This window comes from Chiloscyllium punctatum, chromosome 7 (assembly GCF_047496795.1).
Source record: "Chiloscyllium punctatum isolate Juve2018m chromosome 7, sChiPun1.3, whole genome shotgun sequence".
NCBI classification, from domain to species: Eukaryota; Metazoa; Chordata; class Chondrichthyes; order Orectolobiformes; family Hemiscylliidae; genus Chiloscyllium; species Chiloscyllium punctatum.
This window is the reverse complement of record NC_092745.1, coordinates 104086040-104108464: the sequence shown is the minus strand read 5'-3', so window position 1 is coordinate 104108464 and position 22425 is coordinate 104086040. Positions and strand designations below refer to the sequence as shown.

Sequence of the window (22425 nt, the reverse complement as noted above, 5' to 3'; positions counted from 1 at the left end):
TCTCAGTAACATCCACTTTGTTTCTTTACTCCCTTCTGCAAGAAGAGAGGAATGTGGCTCGGAGTAAGCTATTTAGCCTCTCCGCCCCAAGCCCATGCTTCCATTCAATTAGATCATCTGCATCTTCAACCCATTTAACTTTAGGAGAGAATTAAAAGAAGAACACTACAAAGGGAAAGAGTACACAAAATCAAAGTAACAAGCAATATGAAAGTAAAGTTCTCTGGGCACAGTATCAACAAAAGGAAAATAAAATTCAAATCAAACCTCTTTAGACAGCATCTTTGAAACTGACGTCAATTCCCAATCCCTGAATAGAAAGACAAGAGCAGCACATACAGGGAAGCATTACCACCTGCAAGTTCCCCTCCAAGCCAATCACCATCCTGACAGAGAAATAAATCACTGTTCCTTCACTGTCACTTTGTTAAAATCCTGGAACTCCCTCCCTAACTGCATTGTGAATCTAACTACAGTAGATGGACTGCAGTGGTTTAAGAAGGCAGCTCACCATCATGTCTTCAAGAGCAACTAGTGACGGGTAAGAAATACTGGCTCAGCCAGAGATGCTCACCTCCCAATTTTTTTAAAATTAAAAATAGGAAAACTACAAATGAACTAAACAGAGCCTCCTTTAATGCCAGAGAAATAACATGGGATTGAATAACTACTTGGGCTTAGTTTTTAAGAGGGAAGATAAAGGTAGGCAACACATTTCAGGGTATACTTAAAAAGAATATTAATTCAGAAAACATAACAAGGGAAAAAACTAGCAAAACCAAAAGACGATAAAGGCTTGAATGATATCAGCCCACGCATATGCAAAATAACAACTCCATAAAAAGGGGATTATGTCTGAAAACTAGTGAGCAGCTAATGATGTTCATTTTAATAAAGAGAGAAATAGAACAAAAACTTGGAATGATAGCCCAGTCAAGATAATGTCAGCAATAGGAATAATACTGGGCTTTATACTGAAAGGAGTAATGAAATAGCAGGGACAGGAAGTACAATGTAACAAAAAAGCATGGATTCTGACTGATCAGATTACATTTAATAAAGAGGCGACGGGAAGCATAGACAAGAATAATGCAGTAGATGCTATATTGGAATTTCCAAAACACCTTTGATTTGTATCACACAATAGGTTCACATCAAAGGTGAGGGCATTTGGAGTTGGGGACAAATAAGTAGTGAGTTGGCTCAAAAATAAATTGGAGTAATGTTAAATGGTAGTTATTTAAATTGGTGGATAGTAAAAGTTGGTGCTTCACAAAAATCAGTACTGGATCCACCTTCATTAGTAATATACATGAACTAATGATTTAGAGGCAAGCAAATTATCATCAAAATTTGCAGAAGATACTAAATTGGGGGTATACAGTTGTCCCCCCGTACACATGGGGGGATTCGTTCCAAGACCTACTGTGGAAACCCAAAACCGTGGATAGGAGCTAACCCATTCAGTTAAATGGGAAGCGAACCTTCCCAGAAGCCTCCTGGTCCCTGGTTCTGGAATGTTCCCATAATATCTTTGGGCCACGGTAAAACAAGAATAACTGAAACCATGGAAACCGGACCCATGGATAGCCAATACCGAGAAAACAGTCAACAACGTAATATTAGAAAACTTGCAGACTGGATAATTAAGAGATAAATGTACTTTAACATAAATAAAGATCATACAGAAGTCATTCCTCATTGAGGACAAAACTAGAAATATTACTTGCACTGTAGAAAATAAGAAACTGAATAGTCTGTGCATTCCTATTTGAATTCTTCTTAACTTTGTAGTTCTTGTGATGAAGCATTGACAGTTTCAAGATTTTAATTCCGTGACACTTAAAGAATGTAACATATGTCAATATCAGGATGAGATGGAGGGGAACTTGTAGATGAATGAATTCCCAAGTACTTGGTCCCCTTGTCTTCCTTAGTGGTGGAAGCCATGTGTTTACAAAATGCTACTAAAGGTGATACATAATTGTTATTCTAGTTAAATCAGCGGTCGCACTTGCAGTTATCTTCTTGTATTATTTTGGTATTTTTCTGATTCTGTTGGTAAAGGCAAGTGTGGATATTGCACTGCAGGTGAAAGCAAAATGGCTTGCATTCTTTTTTCAATTAAGTAGCTCAAATCAAGAAGATTATGAACACTTCATTCCCAGACCCACTTTAGTATTTTGATTGCTGCAATTTAGCTCTCTATTTTTGAAATGCTATCATACTATTGCCATTAATACCCTATTTAAAAAGATGAGCTGAGTGCACAGAACATTTGGATGAGAAAATCAGAAAACTTCTTCAGGTAATTGTTCCTCATTGTTATAAAGTTCCAGCCTCAAATAAGGCTTGTTAGGCCAAATCATTTTAGATTTGCTATTTCTAAGACCTGAGAACCCACATAAAGGAATTTTCTTAACTGATTTCATGCTCCTTGAGTGGAACATTCCTGGTAAGTTAGAAGTGTGTAATATTGTTTTCAAAAGAACAAGGAATGTTTTACTAATGGATCAGCCCACAAATTATCCAGCTTCACCACATTGTAGACCAAGTGAGGAATTGCAGATGGTGTTGAATATTGTGCGAGCATCAATGAATATCCCACTTCTGACCTTCCCTTCATCATATGGTTAGAAGTGGGGATATTTCCCAACGATTGCATAATGTTCATCAGCATTCGCCAATCCTCAGATACTGAAGCAGCCCATTTCCAAATGCAGCAGGACCTGGACAATATCCAGGCTTGGTCTGAGAAGTGGCAAGTATAATTTGTGTGACACAAATGCCAGGCAATAACTATCTTCAATAGGAGATAATCTAATAACTGCCCTTTGGCAGTGTTACCATCACTGAATCCTCCACTATCAACATCTTTGGGGTTAACCTTAATCAAAAATTCAACTAGACTCGCCACATAAATATAAGTAGCTACAAGCAGGCCAGAAGTTAGGAATACTGTGGTGAATAACTCTCCAAAGACTTTCCACCATTGAAAAGCACGTATCAGGAGTGTGATGGAATAATTTCCATTGCCCAGATGAGTGCAGGTCCAACAACACTCAAGAAGCTTGACACCATCTAGACAAAACAGCTCACTTGATTGGCACCACTTTCACAAAGTTCTGAGGAAGGATCACTCAACCTGTAATGTTTAACTCTGATTTCTCTCCACAAATGCTGCCAGACCTGCTGAACTTTTCCAGTAATTTCTGTTTTGTTTCTGATTTACAGCATCCTCATTTTTTCAGCTTTTACTTCCACAAACTTCCAGTCCCTCCACCACCGACACTCAGTAACAGCAGTGTGTACTACAAGATGCACTGTCAAAATTCACCAAAGATGCTTAGGCAGCATCTTTCAAATCCACAACCACTTCTATCGGGAAGAACAAGAACAGTAGATACATGGGAACACAACTACCTTCAATTGGCCCTCCAAACCACTCACCATCCTGACTTGGAAATCTGTCACCATTCCTACACTGTCACTGGATCAAAGTCCTGGAATTCCCATCTAAGAGCAATGTGGGTCAAGCTACAGCATGTGGCCTGCAGCGGTTCAAGTAGGCAGCTCACCATCACCTTCTCAAGGGCAACTAGCGATGGGCAATAAATGCTGGCCAGCTAACGATGCCCACATCCCATGAGTGAAATTATAAAAAAACACATTCTCCTTACCTATCCAGACGGTAGCTATGTCTCAAAAGAACAATTTTTCATGAATCTTTCTGCTGGTCAGGATGAGAGCTGACAGAGGAGACATTTTCTCATTTATGGTACATAAAGGATGATTTTATGAATGCATTTCCCCATAGTTGTTTTGGATGGTAAATCATGAAGAGTGTTATTATAATTTCCCAATGCATACACCTAATGTCCATCAAAAACTTAAATTGGTATGTGAGTAAAGAACTTTTGACCACAGCAAGGGTTAAATTTAAACATTTAAAATTGCAACTGTCTTTTATGACCCTGGGGGAATCAGAAATTAATTCACAGACAGTTAAGTACTTTTTAGGTGAAAATAGTGTTCAGACATCAGGACTGAGATGAGGAGAAACTTCTTCAACCAAAGGTTTGTGAATCTTGAGCAGTGTGGAAGCTCAGTTGTTGAGCATAATCCAGGCTAAGATTGATAGTTTTTTAGTTATTAAGGGAGTGACAGAATTTGCAGTCAGGAAAGTGGGAAGGGAATGGAGGTAGAAGATGATCAATTTAATAATGGAAAAGGCTTATTGGCCAAGTTGCCTAGTTCAGCTTCTACTCCTTGTGTTTTTCTCTCCTTGTGATGTGGGAGATTTCTGCACAGCAATGTATCCTAAACTGCAATAAAATGAGTAACAAATTTATAATTTGTGAAGAAAAAATATTTGTTGGGACAATTGTATTCCTCTTGAAGTAGTACCATGGGATTTTTTGCACTTTCATACATTACAATAGTGAGTACACTGTATATTGGAAGGTATTGAGGCAGCCCGGATTCAGTTTACATCCAAATCTTAGCTGGCAGAAAGAGTGGAAGACTCTTGAGTCTAAATTAAAATCCAGTCTCTAAAGAGGAAAAGACAGTGTTCCACGTTACAATTCTTTTCAGTGTACATTGTTGTCAACAGTAAAATACAGAATGCCACAGCAATGAATGTCAATATTGTAAAACAGGTCACATTTTTAAAAACATAAACTAATTGTAAGGACTTTTCAATCTGCAGTCAGCATGTTTGTTTTTAATGAGGTAGAATAAATGTGCAATCAGTTATTGAACAAGGCTTATATGCTCAACCAAGGATTTCAGAAATGCCACTCATTAAGCACTTAGCATTTGCATGGTAAAAGCCTGATAACAATTTCTTCCGTTTTATTACAGTGGCCTTGCAACAGATATGATTTTGAATTGATAGAATCACAGTATTTACTTTCCTCTTTTTCAACAAAACCTTTGGAGGAGATTGTTGAAATGGTCAGAAAGCCATGGTAACATTAAACTCTGCTGTATTTATTTGCTGGACAACAGCAATTCATCCTGCATGAATGGGCTGCTAAGTTGATTGCTATGGTAACTCGTTACTGTAGCAACCACACTGCAGTAACTAGGTGCTCCTTTAGCACTAGTGTGCAAAGAATATGGTAAATGTTTCAGAGTTATAAGTTGAGCCAGTGAAGGGCAAATCAAAAGTAATACAGATTTTTATACAATTTGACCCATTGCTATAACATAGACTGCTGAAACAGGATTCTGCATAGCTGATGAATTAGTCTGCAGTGTTTTCCGAAGCACAATCACAAAAGAGAGGTCATTGGTCATTCCTTCACTAAGTTTATACTATGGTGCACTGCGAGCAGTTCTGGTCACCCTGTTATAGGAAGGATATTATTAAACTGGAGAAAAGAATTAACAGGATGTTGCCAGGAATGGAGGTTTTGAGATATAAAATGGACCAGAAAGGCTGGAATATTTTTCCACTGAGCATAGGAGGATGAGAGGTGACCTTACTGAGGTCTATAAAATCATGAGGGGCACAGATAAGGTCAATGACAAGGGTCTTTTCTCTAGGGTGAGGGAGTTCAAAACTATGGCCATTTTTTAAGATGAGTTCTGGCCTTGTTAGTAATGCCAACATTCCAGGAAACAATAAGAAATAAGTGGTAAACTCGGCCCAGACAATCACAAAGGCCAATCTCCCATGAGTGGATGAGTTAAGATGAGTGGAGAAAGATTTAAAGAGGACCTGAGGGGCAATTGTTTTACACAGTGAATGGTTCATGTGTGGAATGAACTGCCAGAAAGTGGATGTGTGTGCAGTTGCAATGTTTAAAAGATATTTGGACAGGCACATGAATAGGGAAGATTTTGAAGGGATATCGGGCAAACTAGTTTGGTTTGGGAATATGGCATGGAATGGTTGGACCGAAGGGCCTGTTTTCATGCTGTATGACTCTCTGACTCTTACTCTCTGTAAATTGGAAAGAAAATTGGCCCCCAGACAAGTTATTTGTATTGGTACAATGTATGGAAGAAAGTAAAATAAGAAATGCAGAAATAAGGTGTTTTCTTTGTACTGAAGGCCTGATGTTTCCATAGATTTTCCACATAGACATCATTGCTCAGTCCATGCAGAATTTAACTTACTGATTGGCCTTAACTGGGGGACTATCTGGGACATATGAACAAGGCAGAAACATATTCAAAGGAGGCTGTGAATGTTCTGTGGTGAGGATTCATGATAAACTGCAGCTGTTGAATGTTTTGATATTTCAGAAACCATCAGAAAGAATACTCTGGTAACTTTATTTGAATTGAATTGAACTGAATTGAATTTGTTGTTACATGTACCGAGGTGCAGTGAAATATTTTGTCTTGCGAGCAATACAGGCAGATCACATAGTTAAATAGCATAGATAAGTAAATAATAGGTAAACAGTGGCAAAAACAAAAACACAGGTACAGGCGAATGTTAAGAATTTGTGAGTCCATTCAGTATTCTAACAACAGTAGGGTAGAAACTGTTTCGAAACCAGCTGGTATGTGTGTTTAGGCTTCTGTACCTTCTCCCCATTGGTAGTGGTTGTAGAAAAGCAATGCCAGGGTGGGATGGATCTTTGAGAATGCTGGCAGCCTTTCCTTTCCTATGGGACCTTGTAGATTGGTTCTGTAGATGGGAGATTGGCCTTTGTGATTGTCTGGGCCGAGTTCACCACTTATTTCTTATTGTTTCCGGGAATGTTGGCATTACTAACAAGGCCAGAACTCATCTTAAATTTAATGCTTGAGATATTTTACAATAGTATTTTTGAGGGATTGTAGATGAAGGAATGGTTGTCTAAATTGGCCAGATGGCTTACATGTGGATCAGATTTATGGGTTTGATCTTCCCATGTCACCTTCACCTTACCCATAGACAGCACTTTTCCATGGGTAAGCAAATAATTTCCTGACACCTGCCTTTGGACAGGAAGTTCGAAAATACTTTGTATAGAAATTGGTAGCCTTAGAAAGCACAGGGAGGATCTTCATGAGATAATAATAACAAATACCTGCTTTTGTACATGATTGTTGGATCTGGTGTTCACTTTAACTTAATTGCAATTGACTGAAGTCCAGCAATTAAAGTCTGAGTTGGGAGAGCTGATATTAAAAGGCATGCCTGAGACCAGATAAAGACTAACCAAGCTAGATGAAAGTGTCTTTACAAGATTCACATAATTCATTAGATTAACCACAATAAGCAGTTAACATATAACAAAACATCACAATATTATTACCTAGAATATTATCAGACAAAATTTAATACAATTGAACAAGAGATGTCAGACAATGGCCAAAACGATTGATTTTAAGGAGATTCTTTAAGAAAGAGTTTGAACAGATACACACAGATCTTGAGGAAGGGAAATCTAGGGCAGATGAAGACACAGGCATCAACATACTATTAATACAGAATATGCAAGAGGCCAGTCCTGAAAACAAAATATGTTGGAGATCACAGGGGTCAGGGAGCATCCATGGAGAGAAAGCAAGCTAACCTTTTGAACCTAGATGACTCTTCATTAGAGCCAGAGCAAGAGGTCAGAATTGACACAATATTGATGTCTATTATGGTTTAGTTTTGAAACCGATTAAGAAGGGGTTAGTTTATAGAAGAATCTGAAAACAAAGATGAGGATCTTCAAATTGTAGCATTCTTTGCCTGGAAGTGAATCAGTGAACACAGGAGGGATGGATAAATAGGATTTGTTGTGAACAATAGAGTTTGAATGAGCTCATGTTTGAGAAGGGGGGAAATGAGATGCTGGCTAAGAGTGCATTGGAACAGTCGATCTAAAACTCCAGAAGTAAGAAAGGTCTTCAACAGTAGTCAAACAGAGAGACACTCTGGTCATTTTATTTCTTATTGTTTCCTGGAAAATGGGCATGACTAGTAAGACCAGAACTTATCTTAAATTCTTCATTTCCCTGGGTTAACAAACTGTGCAGTCTATCTGGACGATGCAATGATCTTTAGTGAGTCATGGAAAGGTTACATGGTACTGTTGGCAGAGCTCTTCGAATGATTAAGAGAAACAAAATTGGTAATAAATTTAAAGAAAACTGAATTTGTGAATGCAGATGTGATGTGTTGGGACATAACATCGGTCATGGATGGTTGATCCCAAGGAACACAAAGACGAAGGCCATCGAGGGATTTCCATGACCAACCTCGAAGAAAGAGGTGCTTCGATTTTTGGGACTCAGCGGATTATACCGGAAGTTTGTTTCAAACTTCAGCAGCGTAATGGCACTGCTACCAGATTTACTCAAGAAGAACACAAACTTTCAGTGGACAGAACAGTGCCAGGAGGCATTTGACAATTTAAAAGCAGAATTAACCACTGCACCAGTTTTAGCAGCGCCAAAGATTTTGAAACCCTTCAAAGTTGCAATCGATGCTAGCGACGTAGGAGTTGGAGCTGTACTGCTACAGGAAGGTGATGATAGCATTGAACGGCCAGTTGGTTACTTTTCAAAGAAACTCAACACCCACCAGAGAAAACATCCTACCATTGAAAAGGAATTATTGAGTTTGATACTGGCTTTACAACATTTTTATGTATGTGACGAACCATGTGTCAGAGACGGTTGTGTACATGGATCACAATCCTCTTACATTCTTGGAATGATTTGAAGATGGAACTATTTCATTGGCATCTTATGTTACAGACTTTTAATTTATAAAACACACATGTTGCGGATCATAAGAATGTGATAGCAGATGTGTTATCACGGATTTAACAGATAAAGTATAGACAAGATTGAACAGATACCAGTGTTTTATATACATTTATATATATAATGGGGTTAAAAATTTTAAAAAAGCCATCTTTTCGTTATGCTCGTTAACTTTTATTTCTTAGGGGGAGGTGTTATGAAGTTGAAGCCATGGACTGTACCTTTAAGAGAGACTGTAGGTTGTTTTTCACTGAGAGCTTGCAGGCACCTGTCATGTGACTGACTCGCAGACCTAGAGAGTACTGGAAAATTGAAAATATGTCACATTTGGCTGGTTCCACAACAGTTTGAATTTAACCAGTTTACATTATGCACCAGCATACTAAAACCCAACCAAATTTGAATTTTACTGTTTTGACAACATCAAAACAATGAGATGATCTGATGTTTGGGGCATAAATAAGCCAGCATTTTAATAGTTAGCCAGAGAGTGAAACCTGCCATCTGGAGAGAAAATGCAATTCAAAACACTCTCTATCAAAGGTATCTTTTTCATATGAAACATCTTTGCAGCAAAAGACCGAAGACGACCCAGGGAGGTCTTCAGCTGAAAGAAGACAGATGCCGACAATGATAGCTGCTGTTTGGTTTTAAAAATTAAGTTGACGTAATTTTAATAGAGGCTTTTATTGGATCAGTATATTGTTATAGAGTTGGAGGTAGCTAACAGACATTTAAGACAAAGGAGGCTTCAAGTTGTAAATTATTGTTGTTGAATGTTCACTCTAGAGTTAAAGAATAAAGTTGATATTTTTCTTTAAATAGGGAATTTGGGGAGTTCTCTGTCAGTCATACTTTAATAGATTGTGAGGCGAGATGAGCTTTTCTGCGTGTTTGGTTTAATTACCAGAAGGTTCCACCACTGTGCCGTAATACTGGGATGAATGTAAATGAATGGGCAATAAATTTAAGAACCAACCTGTATTATATCTTTGTTTCATATACAAAACTACGAGTGCATGATGCTATGTTTTATGTGAGAAGTTGTAAGTACAAATCACCTTGCAATTGTTTTGGGTATGTATGGTTATTGAAAATGTAAGCAAGAAAGTATACTTCTCTTGAACATTTCACAGGTAGATAGGATAGTGAAGAAGGCATTTGGTATGCTTTCCTTTATTGGTCAAGGTATTGAGTACAGGGGTTGGGAGGTCATGTTGTGGCTGTACAGGACATTGGTTAGGCCACTATTGGAATATTGTGTGCAATTCTGGTCTCCTTCCTATCAGAAAGATGTTGTAAAACTTGAAAGGGTTCAGAAAAGATTGACAAGGATGTTGCCAGGGTTGGAGGATCTGAGCTACAGGGAGAGGCTGAACATCTGGGGCTGTTTTCCCTGGAGCATCGGCGGCTGAGGGGTGACCTTATAGAGGTTTACAAAATTATGAGGGGCATGGATAGGATAAATAGACAAAGTCTTTTCCCTGGGGTCGGGGAGTCCAGAACTAGAGGGTATAGACAATAGACAATAGACAATAGGTGCAGGAGTAGGCCATTCTGCCCTTCGAGCCTGCACCACCATTCAATATGATCATGGCTGACCATCCTTAATCAGTATCCTGTTCCAGCTTTATCTCCATAACCCTTGGTTCCACAATCCTTAAGAGCTTATCCAACTCTTTCTTAAATGAATCCAGAGACTGGGCCTCCACTGCCCTCTGGGGCAGAGCATTCCACACAGCCACCACTCTCTGGGTGAAGAAGTTTCTCCTCATCTTTGTCCTAAATGGTCTACTCCATATTTTTAAGCTGTGTCCTCTGGTTCGGCACTCACCCATCAGCGGAAACATGTTTCCTGCTGCCAGAGTGTCCAATCCTTTAATAATCTTATATTTCTCAATCAGATCCCCTCTCAGTCTTCTAAACTCAAGGGTATACAAGTCCAGTCGCTCCAGTCTTTCAGCGTAAGGTAGTCCCGCCATTCCAGGAATTGACCTTGTGAACCTAAGCTGCACTCCCTCAATAGCCAGAATGTCTTTCCTCAAATTTGGAGACCAGAACTGCACACAGTACTCCAGGTGTGGTCTCACCAGGGCCCGGTACAGCTGCAGAAGAACCTCTTTGCTTCTATACTCAATCGCTCTTGTTATGAAGGCCAGCATGCTATTAACCTTCTTCACTACCTGCTGCACCTACATGCTTACCTTCATTTACTGGTGTACAAGAACACTCAGATCCCTTTGTACTGCTCCTTTACCTAAATTGATTCAGGCCATTCAGCGTCTCATATCTGTGTTGTCATTTTGTAAAATCATACCTGATCTGCCTGAACTCCTCTTTCATGTTAGTTCCTCACAGAACTCAGCCCCTTGATATTTCAATAACTTACCTCTTTCCTCTTTAAACATTTTCAGTGATCTAGCATCCCCAACTCTGTGGATATAGAATAAAACATATTCACTGTCTGCTGAGAGAAGAAATCACTTTACATCTGAGTTTTAAAAGAGTGCCCCCAAATTCTGTAACTATTGGAAACATCTTCTCCACTCTACCCTGTCAAGCCCCACGGAATCTTATTTCAATAAAATTCACTCCTCATTTCTCTAAACTCAAATTAATAAAGGCCGAACCTGTTTAGCTGTTCTTGATATGTCAATACTTTCGTCCCAGGAATCAGCTTAGTGAATCTCTTTCAAACTACCTCCAATGCCAGTGTATCCCTTCTTAAATATACGAGCCAAAACAGTACACCATACTCAAGGGGCATCCTCACCCACACTCTGCACATTTGCAACAAGACTTTCCTATTCTTAAAATCCAAACCTATAAATAAAGATTTAAATCCTATTTACCTTCTTAATTATTTGCTGTATTGACATGTTAACCTTTTTGTGTCATGCACAAACATTCAGATACCTCTGTTCTGCATTGTTTGGAGTCTCTCTATTTTAATAGCATTATTTAATATTATATTATAATTGAATATTATTTGATTCTTCCTAGCAAAATGCATGACCTCACACTTTACTACATTAAACTCCATATACCAAGTTTTGCCCACTCACTCAACCTATCTATATTTCTTGCAGATTCCTTATATCCTCACCACAACATGTTCTCGCATGTATTTTTGTATCATTAGTAAATGTAGATACACTGCACTCTTCCACCTCCTTGAAGTCAATAACAGTAAATAATTGGGGCCCTGGTACTGTTTCTTGTGGTACTTCACTAGTTACATGCTTCCAACCTGAGAAAGGTCAGTTAATCCCAATTTATGCCTTTTTTGTATTAACCAATCCTCAATCCGTGCTAACTTACTATCTCAGTACCATGAGTTTGTATCTTTTGCAAAGACCTTTCTCTGTACGGATTGTTCCACTATAACACATGTTTCATTAATACGAATTCACTACAACGCGATGGACAAATTGGGAACACTGATTCTAAAACGTGAACTTTTAAAGTGTGTATTGATTATAAAGTGATTCTGGCCCCATTAGGTGCTGCTTTTACGTGATTTTCCTATAACATGGGATTGCACGAAAATGGAACTACCTCGTTATAGCAGAACCGACTGTAATACCTTATCGAATGACCATAAGACATAAGAACAGAAATAGGCCATTAAACCTATCTGGTCTGGCCCACCATTCAATGAGATCATGGCCAATCTGAAAATCCTCAACTCCACTGTCCTGCTTTTTCCCATAACCCTTTATCCACTTACTTGTAGTATTTGCCAACTTACTTAACATGTGTATGTCCATCTGCTGATTTGTTTGTGTCACTTGCCTTGCAAAAAATTATTGGGTCACCTACAAAGTAAGCTTCAGTACATTTACTTTCCACATCCAAGTCATTCATGTATATTTTAAATAATTGTGGCCCTTGCACACATCCCTGTGGCATCTCTGGTAGATAGAGGTTGCCAAACTAAAAATGCCCCACATATCGCAATCCTCTTCGTCCATTAGTTAGCCAATCCTCTATCTCTACGAATATACATGATTGGAAAATCACAAATAGAGTCAGTGTGGTTTCATGAAAGGGAAATTGTGTCTGACTAATTTGTTTGTGTTTCTCAAGGAAGTTTCAACCACTATGTGCAGAGGGGACCCAGTAGATGTGTTGTATTTGGATTTCCAGAAGGTGTTCAATGTGGTGCCTCACAAAATGTTAAGTCATAAGAGCCCATGGTGTTGGAAATAATATATTGGCACAGGTAAACAATTGGCTATTGGGCAGGAAACAGTGAATGGGGATAAGAGGTTTTTTTTTTCAGATTGGTCGCTTACCAGTAGGGTTCCATAGGGGACAATGCTGGAACTGCACAGTTTATATTATATATTAATGATTTGGAGGAAAGCAACAAATGTACTTTAGCCAAATTTTCAGTAGAAAAAAGAATAGGTAGAAAGGCAAAAGAGATACAAACTGTTTACAGAGAAATGTCAGTAGGTTAAGTAAATGGGCATAAAGTAGCCAGATGGAGCATAACATGGAAAAATGTGAAGTTGTTCATTTTGAACAGGAGAACAAAAGAACAGAGTATTATTTGAATGGAGAGAAACTGTAGGAAGCTACAACACAATGGAACTAGGGAACCTGTGCACAAAACACAGAAAGCTAGCAAATCAGTACAGCAGATAATCAGAAAGGCGATTGGAATGTTGGCCCTTGTTTCAAGAGGTCTAAAGTATAAGAGTAAGAGAGTCCTACTGCAACTGTACAAGGTTCTGGTAAGATGACATCAGGAGTATTATGAGCAGCTATGGTCCCCTTATTTAAGGCAAGATATCCTTTCATTGGAGGAGGTTCAGAGAAGGTTCACTAGGAAGATGCCTGGTTTGGAGGGATTGTTTTATGATCAAAGGTTAAACAGGCAGAGACTCTATTTATTGGAATTTAAAAGAATGAAAAGTGATCTCATTGAAACATATTGGATTTTTAAGTGGCTTGACAGGGTGAATGCTGAGAGGATCTTTCCACTCATAGGAGAGTCTAAGAGCAGATGACATAGTCTCAGAATTAAGGGGTGCCAATTTAAAACTAAATTTCTTCTCTCAGAGGGTTGTGTATCTTTGGTTTAGCTCAGTTGGCTGAACAGTTGGTTTACAATGCAGAGAAATGCCAATAGCTTGAACTCAATTCTTGAACTGGCTGAAGTCACTATGAAGAATGTGCCATCTCAACTTCTCCCCCTGCCTGAGGTGTGACTACTCCAACCACCACCAGTCATCTCTCCCTGATGAGAGACCAACCTTAGGACATAAGAGCTGGAAGCAGAAGCAGGCAATCCAGCCCCTCAAACCTACTCTACCATTTAACATGATCTTGGCTGATCTCATCTCAGCCTCAACTCCACTTTCCTGCCCACCCTTCATAACCCTTCAACCTGTTACTAATCAAGATCTATCTAATTTTTCCTTAAGCTTACTCAGCGTCCCAGCATACACATCACCAGTTATAAATTCTGCAGATTCATGACCCTTTGAGACAAGTAATTTCTCTTCATTTTGGTTTTAAATCTCCTACCCTTTATCCTAAAATTAAGGTGTCTCATTCTAGATTGCTCCGCATAAGACAAATCCCTCATCTCCGATTATGAACCTCCTCTGAAGTGCCTCCAAAGCACAACATCTCTCCTCAAGTAAGGGGACCAAAACTATATACAATACTCCAGATGCGGTCTCACTCATGCCTTGTACAGTTGCAACAATACTTCCTACTTTTATACTGTATTCCTTTAACAATAAATGCCAAAATTCCATTTGACTTCCTTATTACCTGTTGTACCCATTAAATCTTTTATAGTAGGCTTCACTATAATAATAAAATGTTAATTTTTGAAACAACAGATGTTAAACTAACTGGCCTACAGTTACCTTATGGATTAGAGTTACAATGGAAGTTTTCCAATTTTCTGGGACTTTTCCAAATTCTAAGGATTTTTCAGAGGTTACTAGCAGTGAATCTATTATTGTTTCAGTCCAGGATGAATCCTGTCAGGCCCAGTGGACTTATCTGCCTTTAGCTCCATTAATTTCCTTAGTCCCTTTTTTCTTGTGGTAACGATTGTAGCTATTTCCTTTACTCATTTTCTCCCTTTATTATTTAAGATTTTTTTGTTCCACCTCTGCCATGATTTTATCTGTGATGTGGAGGTGCTGGTGTTGGACTGGGGTTGACAAAGTTAAAAATCAGCTAGGTAAAAATCAGCTAGCTTTTATTCCTGATGAAGGGCTTTTGCCCGAAACATCGATTGTACTGCTCCTCGGATGCTGCCTGAACCGCTGTGCTCTTCCAGCACCACTCTAATCCAAAGTTAAAAATCACACAATACCAGGTTATAGTCTAACAGGTTATTTGGAAATACAAGCTTTCAAAATACTGCTCCTTCATCAGGTAGCTAGCTGTAGCTACCTGATGAAAGAGCAGCGCTCCGAAAGCTAGTGCTTTGAAATAAACCCGTTGGAATGTAACCTGGTGTCGTGTCATTATTTTACTAGTGGCAGGAGAAGGGGCAGGCCAGAGTTTTACCTCAATGTTTTAGGTTCCATAAAGGTGGTGGCAATGTGGAACAATGAATGTCAGGATTTTAGACACTTTAATAATAAAAGTCCCCATCACTCTTCTAAACTCCAGTGGAACCAAACCCAGCCTGTCCAACCTATTCTCCTAAGGCAACCTACTTATGCCAGGATCAATCTAAGTAAACCTGATCTGAACTGCCTCTGATATATTTGCATCCTTCTTTGAATAAGGAAATCAAAACTGCACACAGTATTTGAGGTGTGGTTTCATCAATGCTCTCTATAACTGAAGCATAGCATCCTTACTTTTATGTTCAATTCCTCTCATAATGAAGGACACTTTACGCTGTCAAGTTAAAGACATTTCACAGTTGCGAGTGGCAAAAAAATAAGCAGCTGCAAAAATTGCAAAAGATCATTCTCGAGGGATGGCTTGACATTATTAAAGGCGTACCCAAGAATATTTATTCGTTTTCACCATATGGGGGGAGCTTGCATTAGCATGCCAAGTCATTTTCAGGGACGAACAAATCTTAAATGTAAAACATTGCACCAAGATATCATGTCATAGAGTCATAGAGTCATAGAGATGTACAGCATGAGAACAGACCCTTCGGTCCAACCAGTCCATTCCGACCAGATATCCCAAGCCAATCTAGTCCCACCTGCCAGCACCCAGCCCATATCCCTCCAAACCCTTCCTATTCATATACCCATCCAAATGCCTTTTCAATGTTGCAATTATACCAGCCTCCACCACTTCCTCTAGCAGCTCATTCCATACACGTACCAACCTCTGCGTGAAAAAGTTGCCCCTCAGATCTCTTTTATATCTTTCCTCTCTCACCCTAAATCTATGCCCTCTAGTTCTGGACTCCCCGATCCCAGGGAAAAGACTTTGTCTATTTATCCTATCCATGCCCCTCATAATTTTGTAAGTCTCTATAAGGTCACCCCTCAGCCTCCAACGCTCCAGGGAAAACAGCGCCAGCCTGTTTAGCCTCTCCCTGTAGCTCAGATCCTCCAACCCTGGCAACATCCTTGTAAATCTTTTCTGAACCCTTTCAAGTTTCACAACATCTTTCTGATAGGAAGGAGACCAGAATTGCATGCAATATTCCAACAGTGGCCTGACCAATGTCCTGTACAGTCGCAACATGACCTCCCAACTCCTATACTCAAAACTCTGACCAATAAAGGAAAGCATACCAAACGCCTTCTTCACTATCATATCTACCTGCGACTCCACTTTCAAGGAGCTATGAACCTGCACTGCAAACTCTCTTTGTTCAGCAACACTCCCTAGGACCTTACCATTAAGTGTATAAGTCCTGCTAAGATTTGCTTTCCCAAAATGCAGCACCTTGCATTTATCTGAATTAAACACCATCTGCCACTTCTCAGCCCATTGGCCCATCTGGTCCACATCCTGTTGTAATCTGAGGTAACCCTCTTCGCTGTCCACTGCACCTCCAATTTTGGTGTCATCTGCAAACTTACTAATTGTACCTCTTATGCTTGCATCCAAATCATTTATGTAAACGACAAAAAGTAGAGGGCCCAGCACTGATCCTTGTGGCACTCAACTGGCCACAAGCCTCCAGTCTGAAAAACAACCCTCCACCACCACCCTCTGTCTTCAACCTTTGAGCCAGTTCTGTATCCAAATGGCTAGTTCTCCCTTTATTCCATGAGATCTAACCTTGCTAATCAGTCTCCCATGGGGAACCTTGTCGAACGCCTTACTGAAGTCCATATAGATCACATCTACTGCTCTGCCCTCATCAATCTTCTTTGTTACTTCTCCAAAAAAACTCAATCAAACTGTGAGACATGATTTCCCATGCACAAAAACATGTTGACTATCCCGAATCAGTCCTTGCCTTCCCAAATACATGTACATCCTGTCCATCAGGATTCCCTCCAATAACTTGCCCACCACCGAGGTCAGGCTCACCAGTCTCTAGTTCCCTGGCTTGTCTTTACCGCCCTTCTTAAACAGTGGCACCACGTTTGCCAACCTCCAGTCTTCCAGCACCTCATGTGTGACTATCGATGATACAAATACATCAGCAAGAGGCCCAGCAATTACTTCTCTAGCTTCCCACAGAGTTCTCGGGTACACCTGATCAGGTCCTGGAGATTTATCCACTTTTAAACATTTCAATACATCCAGCACTTCCTCCTCTGTAATCTGGACATTTTGCAAGATATCACCATCTATTTCCCTACAGTATATATCTTCCATATCCTTTTCCACAGTAAATACTGATGCAAAATATTCATTTCGTATCTCCCCCATTTTCTGTGGCTCCACACAAAGGCTGCCTTGCTGATCTTTGAGGGGCCCTATTCTCTCCCAAGCTACCCTTTTGTCCTTAGCATATTTGTAAAAACCCTTTGGATTCTCCTTCATTCTATTTGCCAAAGCTATCTCATGTCCTCGTTTTGCCCTCCTGATTTCCCTCTTAAGTATACTCCTACTTTCTTTATACTCTCCTAAGGATTCACTCGATCTTTCCTGTCTATACCTGACATATGATTCCTTCTTTTTCTTAACCAAACCCTCAATTTCTTTAGTCATTCAGCATTCCATATACCTACCAGCCTTCCCTTTCACCCTGACAGGAATATACGTTTTCTGGATTCTTGTTACCTCATTTCTGAAGGCTTCCCATTTTCCAGTCGTCCCTTTACCTGTGAACATCTGCCTCCAATCAGTATATGCTATATCAGGGAGACATGGTTATTGAATATACAAGACGGTGATCACATGAATCTGTCTACTGGCCAGGAATAAATCATGATATTCAGCATGCTTTGAGGCATGTCAAATGTCTCAACTCCAGCAGTGGAGTGAACCACTGCATCCACATGATGCTTGATCCACACTTTGAATGGGGAAGATTATACTCCTGGGTGGATTCTTTCTCCAAATTTCCAATTTATTGACAATTTAGCAATGCAGCAAGTGTGACCATGCTGGTATGATGATGCTATGTTCAGTTTATTCAGTGCTCCAATCAGATCATGGGTGACAACAGACAACAGTACACTGGCAAAATCATTTCAAGGTATGGGAAATGACCCCCTGTTGCATTGTCAGCCCATTATCCAGACTCAAACATCTAGCAGAACATATAATGTGTACTATCCAATCAATGATCATTAAAAGTTGAGTAATAAGGCACAATTTTCACATTGCATTGCTGCATTTTCAGGCAGCTCCAGAAGTTATCTCCAGGATAACTTCTGCTTGGAAGGCAAATGTGAATGATTTTGCCCCGCAGTCAATTATCTAACTATTTATAATACAGGAGAATGAAAGAGCTACATAACAAGCAAGCAGGTAATGAACTTTTGAAACTGTGCACCTGGAAGAGACTGCAAGTCAGAAATCGAAATATGAATACTTGGATATTGGCTAAAATTTATAAAATGTGCAACCAACCCAAAACATATGATGTCATTATAGATCACGATGCTATTGGGAAGGATCAAAACCCAACTTAGACCAAGGTACAGCACACCGACCATGCACATAAACAGTGAGGAAGAATACTCCCACAATGATGGTTGTACAGCCATGTTGAGTGATAGTAACCAGCAACAAGATAACCAAGTTATCCAAGCAGTAAAGCTGAGATCAACATGCACCTCTTCAGATGGACATAAGGTCACCAGTTCGGAATAACTTGTCGAATCTCCAAAGTGCTACAGTGAAGTTTGAAGTGATAGTCTTATAAAATTTGTATTACCTGTTTATATAAGTATTGAATTGTCAACACATCCCTATGTAAAACCACACATTAATCAGTTTGGGATAAGCTTCTACTTTAGAATATATTTTGGTATACTTTTAAGTGACAACATTATATCACAGCAAGTTCTGATGAAGAGTCACTGCACTTGAAGTGTTGACTCTGCTTTCTCCCCATGGATACTGACAGAACAGATGAATTTTTCCAGCAAATTTGGTTTTTGTTGTGTCATAGCGTGTGACTTGAGCATACAAAGGTCTCATTCTTCATCTGACTTTGTACTGCTTGAAGCATAACACTTCACTGGAAGCATGCTGCTTTGTTGTTACCTAATGGCGTAATATTAGCCCAGGAATTTGCATGAAGAATGTAACATTTTTTACATAATAGTTAGTTGTTATAAATTTCTATTGGATTCTTTAATATCATAATATTCAGTCCCTGTTTCACATGTTTGGGAGATAACATAAGCGTTGTCACATCAGGTAAAACACTCTGGTGGCAAATTCACACCATACTACACCTCAACTTTCTTTTTGCACTTATTAGACTTTTACAATTTTATTATATTCCATTTTTCATTTATCTAAATGACTTCTATCTTTACTTACTTATGAATTTTTGAAACATCTTATAATTTCATTTGCTTTTAATGAAATTTATTTATTCTATACTGCTAATATATTTTGAAAAACTCTCACTGTTACTGATATCCTGTAATATGCCCACACTAATACAACATTAATATGGAGCACTTCAATTCTGAATGCATCACTTCTTCTCTGCATTAATCATCCTTCCAGTATCTATTTAACTGTAGTGCCATGCAGCCATTTTTCTTATTTCACTTTCACTCCGGATAAGACCATAAGACATGGTGGCTCGGTGGTTTGTACTGCCACCTCACAGCGCAAAGGATCCAGGTTCAATTCCACCCTTGGATGACTGTTTGTATGAAGCTAACAATGAGCCACCACCACACTCCCGTTTGCATTGTCATTCACCTCTTCAGGTGGCATAGTAGTTAGCATTGCTGCCTCACAGCGCCAGAGACTCGGGTTCAAATCCCGCCTCGGGCAACTGTCTGTGTGGAGTTTGCACATTCTCCCCGTGTCTGCGTGGGTTTCCTCCGGGTGCTCCGGTTTCCTCCCACAGTCTAAAGATGTGCCGGTTAGGTGAACTGGCCATGCTAAATTGCCTGTGATGTTAGGTGAAGGGATAAATGTGGGGGGATGGGTTGCTCTTCGGAGGGTCAGTGTGGACTTGTTAGACCGAGGGGCCTGTTTCCACACTGTAAGTAATCTAATCTAATCTATTTAAGAGCAGAAATTAGGCCATTCAGCCCATTGAGTCTGCACCATGGCTGACAAGTTTCTCAAGGTGAAAGTGAGGGGCTGCAGATGCTGGAGATTAGAGTTGACAGTGTGGTGTTGGAAATGCACAACAGGTCAGGCAGCATCCTAGGAGCAGGAAAATCAATGTTTCAGACAAAAGCCCTTCATCAATTTTCCTGCTCCTTGGATGCTGCCTGATCTCCTGTGCTTTTTCAACACCACACTCTTGACTGATAAGTTTCTCAACCCCATTCTCCTGCTTTCTACCCATAACCCTTGATCCCCTTGACACCCAATAACCTATCTAGCTCAGTCTTAAAAATACTCAGTGATTTGGCTTCCACAGCCTTCCGTGGCAATGAATTTAATAAGTGTCAGTTTAATGTGAAAATATTATTAGTGTTAAATTGTCCAGCTATTTGTAGTTGTGAGTTTTGAAAAATGTTTGTAGTGAATTGGAATTAAACTTGAACTATAAAGCTAGGTTAATATTTAACAGTACAAGGAACCTTTTAATGTCAAAGTTAATGCTCCTACAATGCCACTCTATCTTTCTGGCCAAAGAAATGAAAAATTTAAACTATGGATTCTAATTGATGTGACTAAATTGTTCTTAAAGATTTTTGAAATTCAAGTTTAAAATCTTTGTTTTTCCTTACTTTCCTACTCCTTTTTCTCTCATTCTCTTAATCCAGTATTTCTTTATTTAGTTTAACTTCTCTATCTACACTTGATTTGATCGTAATTCACCCAAATATCTTTTCATTATACTTTTATGTTTCTCTATCCTTTGAATATATTGGCTGCGGATCATGATATAAAATGTGGGCTATTTAATAATTAAAACCTTATTAATTAACTTAAAAGCCTTGGACTTTGGGTTAAGAGAAAAAAGTTAAAAATAGACATGGAAACATTGAAATGGCTGGAAAAGTAACCAAACTGCCAGGAAAATACAAAGGAACGTCTTAGTTGGGATTGGCTACCACACTGGAAAGGCTATCTGATGGATAATTACCTGAATATTAACCTATGTCATCTGGAATATATAATCCTCAATGAAACTTCCAAATATCTCTGGGGACAAGAGTTCCTAGCTATAGGTATTGCGAACACAAAGACTTAAACCTGAAATCCATTTTGCAAAGGGGAAAATTGAAGCCCCTCTATCTATGTCAAAGGATAGCTAGGGAACTCTGACAATGCAACAGCAAAGCTTTTAAAAATGGATTGTCCCCATTGTGGACTGACATCCAGTTTTTCACACATCTTCTGAGCTGTGGCTTTTTGTTACAGAATGAAATATAGACATCTGGAATAATGGTGTTAAATCCATGAATTTGCATTAGCATCAAGAATAAGGACTGTTGCCCAGTTCTGTAAAAAGTGATCAACTGAGAGAAAACTGACTGCAACTTGAGATTGTTTAAAAAATTTAGACTACTATACAAATGTCTCCAAGAGAACTTCCTCCACTTTTATATATCTGTCTACTTAGAACATAGAACATTACAGCGCAGTACAGGCCCTTCGGCCCTTGATGTTGCGCCGATCTGTCATACCAATCTGAAGCCCATCTAACCTACACTATTCCATGTACGTCCATGTGCTTGTCCAATAACGACTTAAATGTACTTAAACTTGTTTGCATTCTGTGTGTATTTGGGACTTCTTTTATCTTTTAAACATATTTTATATCTCACTTCAGTAAACTAAACTCCTTTAATTATGATAAACTTAAGGAGGTTTGTCTAACATTTTCTTCATAGCTTTACTGCACGTAAAAGCACTTATAGACTAAGGAGAAACCACATATTTTTAAACATTCAAATTTTGTTATACCAATGTTGGAAGTAAGAAAGGAGGAATTTATTCTGTTTCTGGGCTTGTTTATAACACTAGAAAGACTGTTAGTCTTATCATTCACTAATGCCCTAGGTGTTCTTCTTCACACCAATAACAATTTATATTTCCAACGTAAAAGAATTTTAGCTGAAAATTGAAGTGAACAGTCAAATGCTAGTGCCACAAGATGTGCAACTGCAGAAAACATTGAGCCATTAATGAGTTTTTCCTGTGATGACTTAA

The 22425-nt window shown here is 39.1% G+C and overlaps 1 protein-coding gene across 1 annotated transcript in view; it reads left to right on the top strand.

The window, feature by feature from the left end:
• Nucleotides 1-470: 470 nt before the first annotated feature.
• Nucleotides 471-22425, top strand: part of kncn (kinocilin) — a 90111-nt gene continuing 68156 nt past the window's right edge. Inside the window, exon 1 of the mRNA XM_072574493.1 lies at nucleotides 471-541. The gene's annotated coding sequence lies outside the window, so the exon portion shown is untranslated. The remainder of the gene's footprint in view (nucleotides 542-22425) is intronic.